The following is a 20,828-nucleotide window of genomic DNA, read 5'->3' as shown; positions in this document are numbered from 1 at the left end:
CTGGATATATAGGGCAGCCCATCTGCCTGATACTTCAAACAAGATCTAAAAAGAATGCTGGTATCACTGAAAGGCATCAAAATTGTTTTTCATTCCTTACTCGAGAAATGTGTAGCTTGCTCAATTGCTACTGACCCCATGTTCCCCACATTTCTGCTTCTTGATTATGTGTTGTGCTGGTCAGATTTTTGTTTACATTACATACTGGATATTCAGAGGTCAAATGAACACAGTCTCTGAATCAGATTCCTATGAGTTACATGTATAATAGTTCATCTTCCCACATTGCGTAGAAAAACACTGAGAGGCAGTTCAAGCTATCCCAAATAAACAGACAGAAGTAAAGCCACAGATGCTTCCCTGTATGGACCCGTCCTTGCTCTTTTCTCCTTGAGGAGATAACACCTTCCAACATAAGGACGGATAACAATTTCAGTGTTTCAGAGGCCGACCATTTAAAGATGTATTTTCACTCCATTTGTTTTCTTTACCTGCTTTTCTAATATGTGGGTGTATTTCAACCGGGGGAAATGTTCGTTCAGATGCACCCAGCAGAAAGAAAGGCAAGGAAAAGGGCTTCCTTTTCACTCCCCAGGAGATTCTGAAGGGTGATAAGACAAGACAGAAGAACACATATTTTTTTCTGATGGCGACAGTTGTTGGCATGAAAATTTTAATTGTGACCAGGACGTCAATGGAGTTGCAAGGCGAGGTAGTTAGATAAAGCCTCAGGTTAATTTCCATCATTACCAAACACTTTACACCACTGAAAAATTCCAAACGTATAAAGAGATGTCAATCTTGTTCTTTAGACAGGAAAAAAATAAAATAAAATAAAAAATAAAGGTGTGTGTGTGGGGGGGGGGGGGGCGCATGCTTCAAAAGCTATCAGTAGACAAGTCAGTCGATTACAGATCTGATTTAGTTCTTAACTCCTTGAGGTAAAAGACAAATGTTCTGTAATGTTCTTGGCACACATTAAATGGAACAACTTAAAACAACAAACCTCTGCTCTAATGGTTGTACAGATAGAAGTAAAGGGCTCTGGTGAGAGTTGAAACATGGGAATCAGATATTGGAATGAAGACTACACATGGGTAAATAGAAAGGTTTTAGCTGTTGGTGGGGGGCATCCTTATTGTAATCGGTTATCGGAGCTGATTAGCCGGGGAGGCATTGCTGTGTGATATTTTGGAGCCAATATCAGAATAAATGGGTTCAAATCCAATTCTATCACAACTGTGTGGCCTTGGCTAAATCGCTCCCTATATACCTCACTGTGTTGATCTGTGATATGAAGATGATGGTCCCAAGGACCTCACCACGTCGCATGGATTAAATTAATACACACAAAGCAATTAGTATCTGCTGAGTGTCCACTTAATTTGATGGTCAACCCGCACGCAGCAGTGTTTCAGGATTTAGACAGTACGTGTGGCAAGACACGGTCCTTCTTGAGGAATCCTGAGTGGCTGCAGATGATACAGGCATTGAATGTCTGCTGATGAAGCACATCATTTTCCCTCAAGCAGGGATGCAAGTTTCTCTGGCACCACTGAGCACTCCCGAAGTTGCAGAGAACTTATTAACACCCTCCATAGCATCCCTTTAAGATGATAATTTATCTTTTTAACTGCACTCAGTAAAACCAGCAGAAAAGAGCCAGGTGGGAATAACAACATGGTATTATATACAGCTACAAGTTTTACCAGTTGTATAGATTCTGCTGCAAGGCACACTAAAATGGAATAAAATGCAACTTATCTTGAACAGTTGCTGGAATGAGTTACTAGGAGAATGGCAAGTTTACAGACGAAGCAAAAGAAACCCATGGGAGTGAAAGGCTGTGACCTTTTTATTTAGGATGCACAGTAAAACCTAATTTAAGGCATACAAGTTATTAGGTCTTTGGAGAGTTTCCTAGGAGGTTTACAAACAAATGTGAAAGTCTATAAAATATGTGATTCTGAAATAGCTGTGAAATGATGGGTTGAGATTCCGTGGGGGAATGCCATCATACCTATCACATGCTGGCAATCTGGTTGAAAAGAGAATGCCTAGTTGTTCGCATTTTCTCTCTTCCCCAAAGCTCTCCCTGGCCACTTCTTATATCTCTGCTCAGCTTGACTGCTGACAGAGTGTTGCATGGCGTTCCTTTGTTCTGAAGGGGCATCCTTTGGTTTCACACTAGTCTCAAGTTCACACAACCAGGCAATCTCACACACCTTTCCATCTGTTCAGGTTTTCTTGCGTCGGGTGCTCCCTTCAAACTCATTTTAAATATGAAACAATCGCCCTCTACCTTTAGTGACGATTCCATTTCTTTCCCTGTAATACTGAAGATGTGAATGGAATCCTCCAGTGACAGTGTCTGGGAAGAAGATATTTCTGGGCAACTCCATGATTCGAACAGATACATTCAATTAGACCTCCCTGGAGAAGCCTCAGTTTACTTGACCACTCGGTATTTCAAAGAGTTTTAAAGAAATTCTAATTACTGCATAAAAAATAAGTCAAATTCTTCTTCTCTCCCCGCGTAAGGCTTTTATTACCCACTGCTATAAAACATATATCCTTTTTTTTTTCCGTTGCTATCCTAGCAGAGTAGCCTGCATACCAATAGGATCACTAAAATGCCACGAAGCAGAACATATTCATCTGTTAAATTCTATGTACAGTAACCTAACAAATGCCAGAGACAGAAAGATTGCCCTCTGCACAGTAATACTTGTGTAGATGTCTTCTTTATGCTAACAATGACAGGGCTTCATGCCTTGTACTGTACTCAAAAATCAGAGTGCATTTTTTTTTTTCAGTAGAAGAGTCTGTATCAAAAAGAAAAAGAACTGCACATTTTTGGCACTGAGATATTTTATGTGGATAATAAATTCTTTCCCTTGAACTCCACTAACTACAAGTATCTACCTGGAAGATGAAATCTAAGATTTATGTCATCAGAACTATTCAGTATACCAGAGGATCATTTTTTTCTTCTTTTCAGGACTGTCAACTTTGTTTACTGTTTGTGTTCAATTCTCTACTATAACAAGAGATTAAACAGTCTTGTCATAGCTACATGTCAAGCCTTCTTAGAAAAATAAGGTAATACATGTAGAATTATATTAATAGGGGGTGCTTTCAAAGACATACTACATTTATTGAAAACTAAATTGCAACTGGAATGTTATAATTATATTTGTACTAATCAAAAAGAGATTTTTGAGTTTAGAATTTTATGGCATTTAGTAGGTCTTAAAATTGAAATGACTAAGGAATGATTAAAATATTATTACAAGTAACTTCAAGGAAACACATACGAAGTCACGTCAGCCCAGAAACTGACTTCATAAATCAGCATGTATATCGTCAAATCTGTTAGCCTCTTACGTGCATGTTTCATCTAAACGTAACCATTTGGCTATTGAAATCAGCCTTAAAAAAAAATGACACCCAACAATGTTAATGCAAGCATAAGCTTTTCTGTTAGCCTTGCAACATTCAACTTTTTTATAATCTAATTTCAATCTCAAAACAATAAATAAGCGCATGTACAATCACAGTAACTGAATCCTGACTAATTATAATACTTCTGCATAGCTTAGTAACAATTTGTAAATCGTGAAGAATAAATCTATTTGACAGGCCTGTTAGCAATAAGGCCTTCAGCTTCTTGCTTTGCAGCAGAATGAAGTAAAATCTATCCTTTTCTTGCTGTTGTTAGAAACACTTCGACAGTTAGTTCTTTTTCACAGAAAACGCTGCAGGTAGGTGCCGAGGTTAAAAAAAAAAAAAAAAAAAAAAAAAAAAAAAAAGCAAAAATTACCACGATCGAATTTTACACTCGACTACCTGCTCGGCCAGGATGCAGAAGTTAAAACATACTGAGAGATTATTGTTATTCTTATTCTTTTTTACTAGGGAAAACTTGATGGAGGATTGCACCTCTAGATTAGAGAGTGGACGCTACAGCCTTCCTGACATTGGAAAAACTGAAGCTGGCTGCAGGGAAAATCAACATCACAATACCCGACACTTAAACAATTGTACCTCTTTCGGTTAAGTAACAAAAGCGTGAGGCACCTGGAATCCCAGCGCTTGTGCCTGATGCCAGCGACAATATTACAGCATTCAAGTGACATTGGATAATGAGCGACAGTGGAGGCATTACACACGTCTTTAGAAGAATCAGACTTCCTACCTTGAAAAGACAGATGGAGGTAAGTTCCTTTATAAAAAAAAAAAAAAAAAAGAGAGAGAGAAAGAAAGAAAAAAAAAAAAAAAGTTGCAAGCAAAGCCAGGCAGCAGCTGCAGTAAATTGAGTCCTTTCAGTCACTGTGTACACATTGCAGTTCTGCAATAAGGGGAAAAATATAATGGGAGGAGCGGCTGTGAACGAGTGACCTCCCCAAAGCTGAGTCCTCTCTGTGAACCAAGCATGGAAAAGCCACTGCTTCTGATTTGCATGGATTATCTCCCCTTGAACAGATACGGAGCAGATACATTTAAATTGAGCTGGCACGATGGCAAGAAGATGGAAGAGTGAATGAATGAGGGGCAGCGCAGGAGGAGAGGGAGAGGGAGAGGAGGGAGAGGGAGAGGGAGAGGGAGAGGGGGCTGCGCGGCTCCTGCACAGCCCGGCCTCCGAAGAGCTACAGCTCCCTCTTCATGTCACAGTTGTAAGATAAGCACCGTTGTCATTAAGAACCGCTTAATCACAGGGAAAAATGCACCCGGGCTGGCTGATGCTCTGGCTGCCCCGATTTTTAGGTGGACGTGTCCCAAGGCTTTCTGTTTGGCCATCAGGATTTTAGGGGTTGGTGGGTGGTGGGGGGGTTGGAGGGGCAATCTGGAAATCTCCTATGAGCAGGAGTTTTGAATGAGATCAGGGCTTTGAGTTGATGGGCGGACGGTGTGTGTCAGGGAAGGAACGTGGACAGTTTGTTCAGTAGAGGATTTATCTTGAAAGAGAGTGAGATCCCTGCGAACTTCCAAAGAGGAGGTGGTATGTCCCGCAGTGCAGAAAGAAAACAGCTATCTGAGTATTTATTAGTGAGGAATTCCCCGAAAGGACCCAAATGTACAACTGAAAGGGAATTGTGTTGTTGTTCTTGTTGTTTTTAATCTCCTTAGATTGTTAATTGGGTTTCTACCCCCCCCCCCCACAACACAACCCCCTTCGTGTTGTCTTTTGCTGGCATTTCAGAATAGAAGAAATCCTTCTTTCTGTACAATACAGATGTGTCTTTAAACGCACGAGGATTATGTGCTTTTCCATTTGCATCATCAGAGCTTTGTACATCCTTATTCTCATCTTAAAAATGAGAAAGAGGGAGTGGAATAGGATTGTGACTCTTGCCAACGGTCACTCAGTAAGTCCGTGGCAGATCTCAGAAGGCAAGAATAACCCTCATTTAGCAAGTTAACGTGAAGCCTGCCTTCTCTTTGTGTAAAGGTGTCTGCAGATGCCCAAACAGGCAGGCAATTAGGTCAATTCAAAGGAAAAATCAGTCAAACCAGCTGGTTGACTGAATTGATCATAGCCTTGGGGAAGCCATTATTAACTTGGTGTGAACCAAATGACATTGGTTAAATATATTTCAACAAATGACATTAAAACTCTCCACATACACATGTGTGGGGTATTTGCAGAGAGTAGGAGAGAGACCAGTCAGATTTTTTGCTGCTGTTGGGAACCCAAATGCTGTCAGGAAAGAGCAAGGATTTAAACATACTATACTTACAGGAACTCTGCCTTGATGGACAGAAGTGATACTTCCAAAGAAATCTCAAGGAAAATGCCAACACACAGTTTCACGAGATTTAGTGAAGATCTGGAATTTCTGAAGGGTGAAGATTTAGAGACTACAACAGTGTTTAGGAAACAATTGCTTGAAAGTAAAAGGGTGAAGACAACAGTTATTTTATGTCTCTGACATCCAATGGCCTGATTGCTCTCTGAGTGGATGGGTGAGTTCTCAGGTTCCTGATATCAATTTGGGCACAGCTTGCACACAGATTGGCGTTGGAATGTTATTGAGGTCTTAATCTTACTTTTCAGATTGTAAACTGGAGTCAGGGACCATATAATAGCCTTTAAAATACCTCCCCTCAAATTTTGGAAGTGTCCTGTACATATTTTAGATATTTCAAAAATATTTGTATCAAAGATATCAGAAATAATGACAAAGCACCTATATTCTCTAATACCAGTTGTTTAGAATAAAAATCGGATTCGTAAATTGTAATATCCTCTGTGCCTTCATGAAATAAAAGGAAATAATTATCACATAAATGTCTTGCGTATATGGGATTATAATAACAGTGGAGTCGTGTTCCATTGTATGGGGGTACCTTCCAGAGAGTGTGTTTAGGATTTGAGTCACAACTTTCTAGGCACGAATGCTGACTCAGACAATTGTCAACTTTGTGTCCATGGGCGAGTTACTTGTGTGTAAAGTGGAGATAAAAAATACCTTTTATTGGGGTGTCTGGGTGGCTCAGTCCGTTAAGTGTCTGCCTTCAGCTCAGGTCATGATCCTGAGGTTCTGGAATTGAGCCCCCTGGCAGGGAATCTGCTCTTTCCTTTGCCCCTCCCCCTTCTTGTGTTTTCTCTCTCTCTCTCTATCTCAAATAAATAAATAAAATCTTTTTTAAAAAATGCCTTTTATTCTATGGTTTCTGTAAGGCATAAAAGAAAGGGCTGAGGATAGCACCTGGGTACATACCTAATCGGTGTAAGCTATTGTTCAATTATTTTAAATCTGTTTCCATTGCACTTGGTTGTCTCTCTCTGAATTGGGAGGTGTTACTACAGTGTCTATTGGCTGTAGAAGAAGGAAAAAAAGATGACTTCTTTGTCTGTTCCTGGCTCTTTCTCGCCATTGTATGAAGAAGGCTCCTTCCTGGTCCCTGACAACCAGAAGGACCGGTGCCTCTACCTTTTTATAAAAGACAGAAATAGAAGTACTATTCTCAGGAGAGCTAGAGAGTGTTGTAGCAAGCAGATCCAACCTTCTGCACAGGAATAGGAAATGGCTTGTGTGGTACAAAGTGAAGGGCATCCAGAAGCTCCTGGTCCAGAAATATCTTCCCATCTGTCCTCTCCTATTTCCTGAAATGCCACCATTAGACGTTTATTTCTATGTTTTACTGGCTTCCCATTCTCTTTTTCAATTGCACACACTACTGGCAGCACTAACACATTAACAAGTTTACACTTAGAGCAACACATGAATTCATAGTTATTTTAATTATTCTATCAGAGAGACTTTCTTCTAGTAACTAGCTGAAGACCAGCAATGCCAAGGAAAAGCCAGATTTCAGCGAAGGTGGAGAGAAAGCTCATCTGTATATGCCAGACAGTGTGTGGGGGTGAGATCCTACCAAGGGTGCTGCTCTACCTGCGCTTGGGTGCACCCGGATCTGCCAGTACGTGAGAGAGCCTGCAGCGGGCACTCGGAGAGTGACGTGCAGGTGCCCGCCCCTGGTGCACTGGGGCAAGGGACACGGGCTCCTTCATCCATTCATCCATGCGCCACACACCCATCGAGCGTTTTGTTGGCAAGGGCCACAGGCTGCCTACCTCAAAATAGATGGTCCTTGCTCTCATTTTTATTGGAGATGATGGGAGCAAGCGTGGAAACAGACTGATTCTAATGTTGGACATCTGTCCAAAGAAAAGGGTGGAGAGGGAAGAAGGCAAGGCAAAGCACATTTGCAGTAATGAAGAAGGCCTTTACAAATGAGGCGATGCTTGATGTGACTCTTGAAGGTAGAGTGGGCGCTGTTGGACCAGCAAGGGGAGCTGGCCAAGCTGCGGGTGTGCGCCAGGTGGAGCGAACCCGGGTCCAGAGGCAGGGCAGCCTGAGAGAGACAACCAGCTGGGGAGAAGTCAATTGATTTTTCAGAGCACAGGATAGAAGGATGAGTGGGAAATGTGGAGAGATGTGACTGCAGCGGGAGAAAGAACTGAAGAGCAGGTCACAGGAAGGAGACACAGGGCGCAAGCACGACAGATCCTTTGTCCCTCTGGGCCTCAGCCTTGGACCCTTGTCCCTCCTCTGTCTCCTCATGCCTTGTGCATGCATTCATCCAGGCTCCCCAGCCCTGAGGACACACACACAGGACAACGTTTAAATGACAAGGAGTGCTATCCCTGGTGAGGCAGGGAGGATGTGTTGCCAATTAGATTAGAGATTTAAGTCTTTAGGGAATTGAAATATTCCAAAATCGTTTGTGAGGGTCTGCTACCCCGTTCCGTAACCTAAAGTGCTGAATGGCATTTTCATCTATGAATTAAAATTAATTGTGTTTGGAGACTTTGGGATGTAGCAAATCAGGGTGGGAATCACTGCTGGAGCCCTGGAACTCATTTAGCATATAAAAAAAAAATACAGCACTTTGAAATCCTTAGTGAGACAGATTACCAGCATTAATGCCATTAATACTAATGATGGTTAATAATTGGAAAATCATATTTATAAAAACAGTAACGATAACGGAGTCAAACCAGATAGCAAACCTCCCAACTCTAATATAAAAGGCCATTTCATAAGCTTCCTGTTCTCTTCTGTTGCTTGAATCTTAGTTATTTTGACACATTTATCCAGAAAATATCGAAGTTTCTATACTTAACCCAAGAATGACAAATTGCTTCTTGTAAATATTACACTTACAGTAAAATTCACTGTAAGATAAATGATTACACAGATATTGGACCCAGTAGTGGGAAATATATTTGAATTCTAATAAGGACTGGTTCAAGTTTAAAAACAATTAATAACTGTCAATTTCCCATAAACACAATGACAAGCAAAACCTCCAAAAAGGGCACGCAAACCACAAATGATTAAGAAATTATACTGATTAACAGAATGACTGAATACATTAGGATTCTTTTAAATTATCTTTCGATTGCAGTCTTCCCGCCGGCTGCCACCCACCCAACAGAGGTGACAAGAGTTCTGGTTAGTCCAGCATTCAGCCCTTTTCCCAATATTTTTAAACTATGTCCAGTTCTGTGGCAGCCAAGGTGTGTCTCTTGGATCTCCTTCCGAGGAAAACCTTGGGGTTCTGCTATGAGGGGTGAAGGGAGCCACCAGCCATTAGCACTGCCACCATCCCCCCTCCTCACGCAACCCTTAGACAATGACTAAATGTAATGGGGCTCTTAAGCCTGTTTGGGTTGCCCAGTGCAGGACTCCTTGGAGGCTTTCCCTGCCCAACCCTGCCTCCCCCGGCATGTGACTTCTGCAGGCTTGAGTCTCTCCTAGAACACTGAGACCCCCTAACTCTCCCAGTGTCCAGTGCCCAGCAGATGCAAGTTCCTAACAGTCAACAATCTAGTCACTTGATGTAGTACCAACTTTTCTTCCTTTTCTCTTATTCCTATTTCTCCTTCCCCTCCATTTCCAAAGACCTGGACTCTTACTCTTCATTTATCGATAGGACTCCTAGAAAGCTCCTCACTGTGTCTTTACTTCCCTGAATGTTTTGGGTCTTGGGAAAAAGTAGATTCTTCGGAAAGCTAAAGGTTCTCCAGGAGCTGCTCTCACTGAATGGCTTCTCACGTTGCTGCTGTGTTTCCACACCTCGGAGGTACTGAGTCCAAAACACAAGCACTACCAAACACAGAACTGAACAGTCCAATAGGCTTATTAGGCTAACTGCAGCAGACAGACAATCAGCACAAACAACATGTTGATGTATGTAGATCAATAAGGCTCTGGAAGACGTTCAGGTTCAGTGCTGAAAGAAGTTCGCCTTAAGGAGGGTTTGAAAGATGTAAGAGTCTAAAAGGAGTTAGCGTAAAGGAGGTAGGTAGATTAGGGGAGGAGAAACTCTCCTTTTCTCCTCTAGGTTCTTCGTGTGGTCGAATAATTCAGTTGATCCAAGACAGATTAACCAAATTTAATTTCCTACATACAGGAACCTTATAAAAATGTGAGTCCCAAAGGCAGTCCGGCAATTGAGGCGCATATAACATCCTGAGCTAAAGAAAGGAGTAGGGGATTGGGGCTACAAAGAGAAGGAAGGCCGTTACAGAAAGGCAGAGGAGGTGTTTGGAAGGTAAAAGTTGCTCTGTTATGAAGATACAAGATGTTTAGTAGATAAAAAAATAAAAACTTGTCTCTGTTGATGGCTATCTTCCCGGTACAGGCCCCTTTCCAATGTAAATTTAGGCAGTTGATAGAGAAGTAAAGAGCTTTTCCTGGGTTTGATTGCCTTTCACTCAAAATAATCCTCACTCCAAGGTTACATTTTGGGGTGACCAAACCTGCTCTCCTTCAATAGTGTAATTTCTTCACGGTGCATAGAGTAACAGAGAAAAATGGATGGGCCTTTGGGAATGAAGTCATTAGTGAAAATAATTGAGCACTGAGGTTTTAAATTCAGTTCTTATCTCTATCACCAAGGCACTTATATGTTTCCACTGCAAAAAGGGTAACAACTTGCCTCTATATTCCATTTATGAAACACTTGGAGTTTCCCAGACAACAGCACTGTTTAACAATAAAGGCATATCACCTTTGATGAATCCTTTGCATTAGGTTCTAAGATGAACATCAGTGAAGAACAAAAAAATCCTTTCGAAAAACTTTTGTTTCTACAAGGCCTTTCAAAGGAGACCTGTGTGACTCATGCAAAGAAGAGATTTACCTGAACTCTAAACCTGAAAGAAAAATGGGTCTGTATGACACCCGCTACAACTCAAGTAAGTGTATTGTTAACTTGCATATGTGAATACAACTATTCCAGAAACAATCTAAAACAAATCATTGTTCTAGGTTAATGTAAAGCTAATGAGTATCTAATTCCTTTAAAGAGTTGTTTTGAATATGTATCATATTTTTTTAAAAGATTTTATTTATTTATTCATGAGAGACACAGAGAGAGAGAGAGAGAGAGGCAGAGACACAGGCAGAGGGAGAAGCAGGCTCATCCCAGGGAGCCCGATGTGGAACTCGATCCCAGGTCTCCAGGATCACACCCTGGGCTGAAGGCAGACACTCAACTACTGAGCCACTTAGGCATCCCAAATATATATCATGTTTAAACAAAATTTATAAATAATGCTTGTTTTGGCCATTTCTTGTGAATGCCCACATTAGTTCAGATTTTTGATTTGAAGCAATAATTTACCCTACCTGTAAGTGCAGGTTGCAGATATTGGGTATGTGAAGACTCTGATGCAGATTCAAGAGAATGGAGACTGATCAAGTGATCCTGAGGGATCCCTGGGTGGCGCAGCGGTTTGGCGCCTGCCTTTGGCCCAGGGCGCGATCCTGGAGACCCGGGATCGAATCCCACGTCGGGCTCCCGGTGCATGGAGCCTGCTTCTCCCTCTGCCTATGTCTCTGCCTCTCTCTCTCTTTCTCTCTCTCTGTGTAACTATCATAAATAAATAAAAAAAAATTTATAAAAAAAGTGATCCTGAGAAGTGCAGACTGACTTGCATTTTAGTTTATCTATCAACTGATTCTCTCACTCATCCTTTCACTCCTTCATTTCTTTAAAAAATATGTGTTCAGCACCTATTGCTTTAGGATACAGCAGGAAACAGGAGAGCCTTGTGTCCCTGCTTATGGGGTAGTTAGTAGGGAAGAGAGACACAACAATAAGCAATTGTATTAAGTGATGCTGTAGATTGCAAAAATCACAGCAATACTTAGTAACTTCTCCTATAGGTAGGGGAGGTCTGTTTCCTCATCCTTGGATGCTGGACTGGTTTTGGGACTTGCTTTGACTAATACTGGAGGAGAAATTGTGCCAGTTCTGAATGTAGTTGCAGCTTTCACTCTCACACTCTTGGAACCCTTGGACTGCTTTGTCCAGCCTGTGGAGGATGAGAGACCACATAGAGAGAGACCCCAGTCATCACAGCCATCTCACCTGAGGCTATTATGAGTCAGCCAGTCCCTGCTGACCCATAAGGTAACTGTGGCTGCATGAGCAAGTCCAGACAAGACCAGTAGTCCATGGCCTAGACCAGAAGCACAGTCAAGATAAGGCGGTGGTCAAGCTGTAAAACTGTGAGCTAACTACATGTTTTTGTTTGTGTCAAGTCACTAACTTCTGGTAGTTTGAAAAAGCAAACTAAAACAAATTACTAAAGAGTTATAATAGGGATAAACGTAGGGTGCAGAGCATAGAGACATGTTGATCTAAACTACTGAAGTCAGAGAAGGCCGCCAGAGGAAAATAAAGTCCATCCTGAGACCTGATAGACGAGGACTAACAGCTAGCACATGACCATGACCCCCAAATATAAAAAGCTTTATAGAAAAGGAGACAGTTCTACCATGTATATCAAAAGTAACTCATAGGGGCACCTAGGTGACTCAGTGGTTGAGCGTCTGCCTTCAGCTCGGGTCGTGATCCCAGGGTCCTGGGATCGAGTCCCATGTTGGATTCCCTGCGGGGAGCCTGCCTCTCCCTCTACCTATGACTCTGCCTATGCCTATGCCTCTGCCTCTCTCTCTGTGTCTCTCGTGAGTAAATAAATAAAAATCTTTAAAAAAAAGTGACTCACAAATATTTAGATCCAAGACCTTGGATTCACCCTTGACTCTATCTTTTATTTTACATTTCACCTAAAGTCTTTTGTAATTCTGTCATCTGTACTTTTAAAATCTGATCAGAATCCAACCACTTCTCACCTGTTCAGGTACAGGTTACACACTCACTTGAATTGTCACTTTGTGGCCTATGGTCTATCGGATTCTACTGTGCAGTTGTCCTGCCTCCCTATGGTCCATTGTCCCCACAGGAACTAGAATGAACCCGCTAAAACACCAGTCAGATCTTGCCACTCTCTACTCAGAACTCCACGTAACAGATTGAAAGTGGACCCACAAAGGATATGTTCACATGCTAACCTCCAGAACCTGTGAATGTGATTTTATTTATATCTTTGTAGATATAATAAGGCAGGTGCCTTTTTCAAGTCCTTTAATTAACTGTCCCTTCTATCTAGCATGTCCTTCTCTGAGATACCTTGTCCGCATGGCTCAAGATTTTTATGAAATGTCTTTTATGTGGTGATTGTAGAGTGATCACTCCATCAAAATGCCATTTGCTGCCCAACATTCCCACTCTCAGCTCAGTCCTGTCTTCCTTTGCTGACTTCCTTCTCTCTACAGCATTGCCATTTGTTTGTTAAGTATCTTCCCAAGTAGAATCCGAGCTCCATAAGAGAGAAATCTGTGAACTTTTCTCATTGCTTTTTGCCTGAGATGGCCAGTAAATAATTGTTCAATTTAATAAATGATACAATGAGTTGAGGAAAGTATATGGGAAATCTAGGAACTCCCTACTTCTGCTCCCAGGGAACCTTCCAGATCTCTCCAGAATTCCTATTAGCTGTCGACTAGCAGTCATACTGCTAATTCTCTGGAGTAGAAGAGTAGATTCTCTAATTTTACAGGACAATGACACTGTTCTGTTATGGCAAGAAGATCATATACAATTTGTACTTTGAAACCCCTTGGTTTTCACTTGTCACTTTGTATTTGACTTCATACCAGGCTCCAGAACTCCCAGTGAAATAGTAATGAGGGAATAGCAGCAGCGCCAGCAACAGGTAATGCAAGTTAAAATTTAGAGGCTTAAAGAAGGTTTGAAGGGAATAGGATCAAACGGTGGATACGCATGTAAAGCGGCCTTGGGATGAGGGACAGAGAACATGTGTCCTTTGCTGATTTTCTTTGGTGGGATTTCAAAGAATTTAGGGCATATTCCTGCAAAATGGCAACTTCTAAGCATCAATTACATATTTACTTGGTGGTATAAGCACATAAAGAGTTTGCACTAATCCTACCAGTTCATGCTTCCTACATAGGGGACTATGCACCTAAATGTCAACATTTAATGCAACTTGCCAATTTATGTATATAAAGTCAGTATTCCTTTCTCCAAAATGTATAGGACAATATAAATAAAGTGTCACAAGACATCTTTTGCACTATCCTCAGTCACCAGAGGAGGAAAAATGGATAAAACAGAAGGTTCCAGAAGTTTCCGTTACCATATCTATGTAATCCGGCTTTAGTAATTTTGTTTTCTTTATGTAGCTCCAGAGATGTTTGCATAGCAACAAAAACTGAGACAATACTGCTATCCTTTGAAAAGCAATGGGAGAGCTGAAATGAAAATATAAGCAATCAGCAGGAACATAAATGAGAGACTGTATTCCAGAAGTGGAATTAGTTCAACTAAACCAATGTCTAACATAGTCAAGGAGTTAAACAATGTTGTGGTATTTTAATTAAGGTTGGAGTTTGGGTTTGATTCAGATAAAAATCCTCAACTGCTTATCCCTGGCATACCAGAACTGCCCAAACATCTTGGTCTGCAAAATTAGGCTGGGAATAGCGCCCAAATAGGATTTCTGAAAAGATTTTTGGGATTTTCTTCTTTGACTAAGGCTTGAAATTCTGCAAAGATTGCAAGAATAGTCTTTTTTCCTTTTTGGCTAGAAGCTGGGAATGAAATAACACAAGAAAAATGTTTATGTGTACTTGCAATGAAAAGTTACCTATATTGCTTATATATTTAAAAACTGTTTGAATGGAAGTTTTATTTGTTTTTCATTTTGCTCAAGACATGAAAATAGAGAAGCAAACTTAACTATCTGCCTCATTTTGATGATAGAATAAATGGGTATCTATTTAAGTAAAAATTCCAGGAAATCTAGAAATTGGTCATAGATAGGTTTATAAGAAATCCAGTGATCAATGGGAGTTAAAAAACACATTACAGCATTTGCAAATGCCCTAAAATATTGCTTTCTTAGCTTTGCAGTGGAAAGGGGTGGATAGGGGCGCCTGAGTGGTTCAGTTGGGTAAGCGTTGGCCATGATCATGGTCATGATCATGTGGTCCTGGGATTGAGCCCCACATCAGGCTCCCTGCTGATCTGCCTACTTGTGCACTCTCTCTCTGTGTCAAATAAATAAATAAAATCTTAAAAAAAAAAAGAAAAGAAAAAAAGAAAGGGGGTGGATAAAATGTTATCTCTTCTACTTTTCTTTGGGCCTAGTAAAAAGTGGTAGGGAAGGGAAGTTTTAGACATCTAAGTAAAATAGCTTGGAAGTATATGAAAATTAGTTACGTAAGTTCAAAGGAAAAATGATGGAAAAAGAGAAAGATATTTCATTCATTCAACAAAAGTCCATTGAGCACTTTGATGTTGAGGATACAGTGGATAAAAGAGACCCCATGGAGGTTGCAGTGTAATGGTATAATAGGGGAGGCAACCATTAAAGGAGCAATGAACAGCCATCTGTCTTCCTTTCTGCCTATCTATCTACCTACCTATCTATCTATCATGCATCATTATCATCTATCTGATTACAGGCTGCAATATGTTTCATGAAGTATATAAACTAGGTGCTACAGTATCAAAAAGTGGAGGACTCTTGGCTGCTATAGTGGATGTCCTGGAGAAAGGCATACATTCAAGTGGGAAACCCCAGGAGGAGATCTTTGTCATAGTAAACATGTAGCATGAATGTGGACTTGGATGATAGTAATGGAAATAAAGTAGGAAGGACAGATCCAAAATACAACCTGGAAGTAGAAAAATTAAAGGATGTGGTGAAGGGGGATAAGGAGAAAGGAAGACCTCAAAATGGCTTCTAAGGCCGTGGGTAGATGGTCATGTCACTCACTGTCAGGGATAGCAAAGATTAAGGGAAGAAATAGATTAGAAAGAAATCAAGAAGTCTGAATACGTTGTGTTTGCAAAATCCGTGATACATCCAAGTAGAGAAGTAAATAATAGAGGCTGTTGGATTATGAATCAGATGCTCAGAGGAGAGGCCTGGTCTAGGGGTATCAATGAGGTAAGGTAATTATGATCAAGTATCTCCTCTGCTTACACACTCTCAGTGGGTTCCCATTGCTATAGCATATAGTTCAATGTCTTTAGGATGTTATTGAAGCCAGTCTACTATCTTACCTTTACAACCTTATAGGATTTGTGATACATGAAATTATTTTTTTCCTGGATGCTAGTATGCGTTAGAGATGTGAAATGACAAGTGAAAAGTGAAGTGCTCAATTCTGCATGTGATCTTCCCTCAGCAAGGTAGTGTCCTCTGTGTATTCACAGTTTATTTTTACCTCAGTAATAACACTTAATAGACTACATCACCATTTATCTATTTATAGTTCCGTCTATGTTACTAGAACATGCATTCATCAAGGAATGAATAGTTTTTATTAATCTTCTTATACCCAAGGCCTAATATCCAGAGCCCAGAGTGCTTGACACAGAGTACATGCTTAATAAATCTAACTGGTAATTCATATTAAAAAGAGCAAATAAAAATGAAATTTGCTTGGAGAATGTTATAGATTCTAGGAGCTCAATTCTAGAGTGTTGTTGAACCAGTGTTAGGAATCCCATGAAGATAAATATTTTGATATTCTGTCAAATGTTAAATTGGGGTGTCTTGTAGGTCCTGTGCAGAGTAGTGAGAGTTCTGAATTCACTGACAGGCTTGTTACCCAAGAAGGAAGCTGAACGGAAGCAATATTGTAATAAAAAGAAACCTGAAGTTCTTTCCTACCCCCGACCCCCACAAAATAACTCTTACACCTGTTATTACCAGAAGAAAGGGGTACTGTTTTCTTTCTATATCTAAACATATGTAGTCTGCTTCTTGGATATTTCTTTCCCTTTTCAAATCTCTATTGAAAGTGAATTTTCAACTGCTGTTTCTCTAACAGTATGTTTGGGAAGGAATATATTTTATGAGGTACTATGGCTGACCTCCTCATTCCCTAAGGATGACCCTGACCTTGTCTAGGTGTGGGTCCTGTCCCAACTCTTCAAGATAAATTTAAAAGATCCTTCGAACCAATCTAGTCTCTAGTTGGCAACAAGCTCAAGATCTCCAGTAAGTCTAGTTTTTAGACCTAAATTATTCTGAATGCCACAACAAGTCCCAGAAGACGTGGAAGTTTTAGAACTATTTTACAATTCAGAATGTGAACATGGCAATGTCTGAGGAAAACTGGTGCATCGGAAGAAAAAAATGACACATAAAGGGTAGCAGCTTGAGCTTGTGTTTTAAGAATAGTTTCCTATTATGTCGTAGAAGGCAGAAACTGTAAGAGCCTGTAATAAGGGTCACAAATTCAAATGCCATTGGGGTCCTGATAGGTAAAGTGAATGATTGGACAGAAAATCAATGAGGAGACATTGACCTTAAATGACATATGGACTAGATACACTTAATAGATATATACAGAGAATTCTATCCAAAAGCAGCAGGATACACATTCTTCTCAAGTGCACATGATAGATTACACGTTAGGACACAGAACAAGTCTCAGTAAATTTAAGAAGATTGAAATCACAGGAAACATCTTCTCCAATCACAATAGTATAAAATCAGAAATCAATTACACAAAGACAACCAGAAAAATCACGAATATGTGGAGACTAAACAACATGCTACTGAATAACCAATGATACAATGAAGACATCAAAAGGGAACTAAAAAATTAAAAAACAAACTTAGAGACAAATGAAAATGAGACACAGCAAAAGCAGTTCTATGGGACACAGCAAAAGCAGTTCTATGAGAGAAGCTCGTAGTGACAAAGGCTTACCCCAAGAAATGAAAAAACTCAAATAAATAATCTGACTTTACACCTAAAGGAACTAGAAAAAGATGAGCAAAACCCAAAGTTAGTAGAAGGAAGGAAATAAAGATTAGAATGGAAATAAATGCAATAGAGACTAAATAAAAGTAAAAATCAACAAAACAGTAGAAAAGATAAATAAAACTAAAAGCTGGTTCTTTAGCTCTAGCTCTTAGTTTCCTTTAGCTAGACTTACCAAGAAAAAGAGAAAAATCTCAAATAAATACAATTGGAAATGCAAGAGTAGTTACAACTGATACCATAGAAATATTAAAATCATAACAGATTACTATGAACAATTGTATGTCAACAACATAGAAGAAATGGATAAATTTCTAGAAACATACAATCTTTCAAGGCTGAGTCATGAAGAAATAGAAAACCTGAACAGGACAATTATGAGTAAGGAAATTAATCAAATACCCTCAACAAACAAAAGTACAGAAGTAAGTGGCTTCATCGGTAAATTTTATCTAACATTCAAAGAAGATTTAGTAGCTAGCCTTCTCAAACTTCTACAGAAAATTGAAGATGAGGAAATTCTTCCAAGCTCATTTTACAAGGCCAGTATTGCTCTGATGCCAAGATCAGATAAGGATACCACAAAAAGAAAATTATAGGCCAATATCCCTAATGAACATAGATATAAAAATCATCAACAAAATATTAGTAAATAAAATTCAGCAATATGTTAAAAGGATCATACATTGTGAACAAGTGGAATTTATTTTAGAGATGCAAAGATGGTTTAACATCACAAATCAATCAACATGACTTACCACATTAATAAAATAAATCATATAATCATCTCAATAGATGCAGAAAATGCATTTGACAAAATTCAACATCAGTTCATAATAAAAACTATCAAAAATGAGTATAGAGGGAATCTACCTCAACATAATAAAAACCATACATGACAAAACTACACTAACATCATACTGCATGGTAAAAACCTGAAAGCTTTCCTTTTTAAGATTAGGAACAAGACAAAGATGCTCAGTCTTACCACTTTTATTCACCATAGTATTGAAAAGTCCTAGCTGCAACAATTATGCAAGACAAAGAAATAGAAGACATTCAAATTGGAAAGGAAGAAATATTCACAGTTAATATTGGTTATGTATAGAAAACCTGGCAGACTTTACCAAAAAGCTGTTAGAAGTAATAAATGAGTTCAGTAAAGTTAAATTAATATACAGAATTAATATGCAGAAATTGTTTGCATTTCTATACCCTAGTAACAAATTATCAGAAAGAAAAGTTAAGAAAGCAATCCCACTTACAATTGCATCAAAAAGAGTAAGATAGGGATCCCTGGGTGGCGCAGCGGTTTGGCGCCTGCCTTTGGCCCAGGGCGCGATCCTGGAGACCCGGGATCGAATCCCACATCAGGCTCCTGGTGCATGGAGCCTGCTTCTCCCTCTGCCTGTGTCTCTGCGCACCCCTCTCTCTGTGACTATCATAAATAAATAAAAATTTAAAAAAAAAAAAAGAGTAAGATATCTAAGAATGAATTTAACCAAGGAGGTGAACGACATGTACACTACATGTGCACATGACATGAAAACTACAATGCATTGATGCAAAAAATTAAAGAATGAACAGACATTCTATGCTCACGAATTGGAAGAATTAAATTATTAAAATGTCAGTACTACCCAAAGCTATCTACAGATTCAACTCCTACCAAAATTCCAATGGCATTTTTCACAGAACTAGAAGAAATAATTATAAAATTTCTATAGAACCACAAGAGATCCCAGTTGCCAAAGCAATCTCGAGAAAGAAGAACAGGTTGCAGTTACTACACCCCCTGCTTTCAAACTATACAGCTAAGCTATAGTAACCAAAATAGTATGGTATTATCATAAAACAGACATGTAGATCAATAGAATAGAATGGAAATCTCAGAAATAAACCCACATGTATGCTCAATTAATTTGTGACCAAAAAAGCCAGGAATATACAGTCAAGAAAAGAACAGTTCCTTCAATAAATGGTGTGGACACCACATGCAAAAGAATGAAACTGGACCACTATCTTACACCATATGTAAAAATTAACTCAAAATGGACTTAAAGACTTGAATGTGAGATCTGTAACCATAAAATTCCTAGAAGAATACATGGAAGCAAGCTCCTTGACATCAGTCTTGGCATTGGACTTTTGGATCTAACTCCAAAAGCAAAGGTTACAAAAATAAAAATAAATGGGTGGGATTACATTAAACTAGAGATCTTCTGCATAGCAGAGGAAACCATAAAGAAAATGAAAAGGCAACCTATTCAATGGGAGAAAATATTTGCAAATCATACATCTGCTAAGGAGTTCATATCCAGAATATGTAAAGAACTCAAAAAATTCAATATTAGAGAAACCAGTGTGATTAAAAAATGGGCAGAGTTGCTAAGCCATTTTTGCAAAGAAGGCCTACAGATCGCCAGCAGGCGCATAATAAGATGTTCAATAGCAAGCAATCATCGGGCAAATGCAAATCACAACCACAGTGAGATACCACCTCACCTGTTAGGATGGCTATTATCAAAAAAGACAAGAAATAATAAATATTGGAGGGGATGTGGAGAAAGGGAACCCTCATACACTGCTGGTGAGATTATTAATTGGCATTGTCACCAAGGAAAAGAGTATGGAGGTTTCTCAAAAACTGAAAAACAGAACTACCAGTTGATTCCTCAATTCCACTGTTAGGTACTTATCCTAAAAAAAATGAAAATATTAGTTCAAGAAGCTATATGCACCCTATGTTAATTGAAGCATTATTTACAGCAGCCAAGATATGCAAACAACCTGAGTGTAGTTGATGAATAAATGGGTAAGGAAGAGGTGATGTAATACACAATGGAATGCTACTCTGCCATATAAAAGAAGAAAATCTTGCCATTTGTGACGACACAGGGGGTGAAATAAGTCAGACAGAGAAAGACAAACACCATATGATTTCACTTATATGTGAAATATAAAAAACTAAACAAAATAAAACTCAGATACAGAGAACAGATAGGTAGTTTTCAGAGAGGAAGGGCGGGTTAGTGAAATGAGTTAAGGGGATCAATTGTATAGTGTTGGGCGGTAACTAGATTTATCGTGGTGATCACTTTTGTAGTATATACAAATATTGAATAATTATGTTATACACCTGAAGCTAATATA

The 20,828-nt window shown here is 39.5% G+C and overlaps 1 protein-coding gene and 2 long non-coding RNA genes across 36 annotated transcripts in view; 2 read left to right on the top strand and 1 right to left on the bottom strand.

The window, feature by feature from the left end:
- Positions 1-4,528, bottom strand: part of ADGRL2 (adhesion G protein-coupled receptor L2) — a 619,232-nt gene extending 614,704 nt beyond the window's left edge. For 9 of the 31 annotated variants that reach the window (XM_077905166.1, XM_077905173.1, XM_077905168.1 and 6 more), the window contains exon 1: positions 4,199-4,524. The gene's annotated coding sequence lies outside the window, so the exon portion shown is untranslated. Of the gene's footprint in view, positions 1-4,198 lie in introns of all 31 variants that reach the window. The other 22 variants (XM_077905176.1, XM_077905183.1, XM_077905197.1 and 19 more) reach the window with 5 other exon arrangements.
- Positions 3,497-6,182, top strand: LOC144318329 (uncharacterized). The gene is made up of 3 exons (XR_013384181.1): positions 3,497-3,764; positions 3,919-4,217; positions 5,744-6,182. It is a non-coding gene; the product is annotated as an uncharacterized LOC144318329 (long non-coding RNA).
- Positions 6,183-11,921: 5,739 nt separating this feature from the next.
- Positions 11,922-20,828, top strand: part of LOC144318017 (uncharacterized) — a 56,655-nt gene continuing 47,748 nt past the window's right edge. For 2 of the 4 annotated variants that reach the window (XR_013383879.1, XR_013383880.1), the window contains exon 1: positions 11,964-12,032. This is a non-coding gene — a long non-coding RNA (uncharacterized LOC144318017). Of the gene's footprint in view, positions 12,033-13,526; positions 13,583-20,828 lie in introns of all 4 variants that reach the window. The other 2 variants (XR_013383881.1, XR_013383882.1) reach the window with 2 other exon arrangements.

Source organism: Canis aureus, chromosome 8 (assembly GCF_053574225.1).
Source record: "Canis aureus isolate CA01 chromosome 8, VMU_Caureus_v.1.0, whole genome shotgun sequence".
Lineage (NCBI taxonomy): Eukaryota > Metazoa > Chordata > Mammalia > Carnivora > Canidae > Canis > Canis aureus.
The sequence above is the reverse complement of the archived record's forward strand: the minus strand, read 5'-3'. Positions and strand labels throughout refer to the sequence as shown.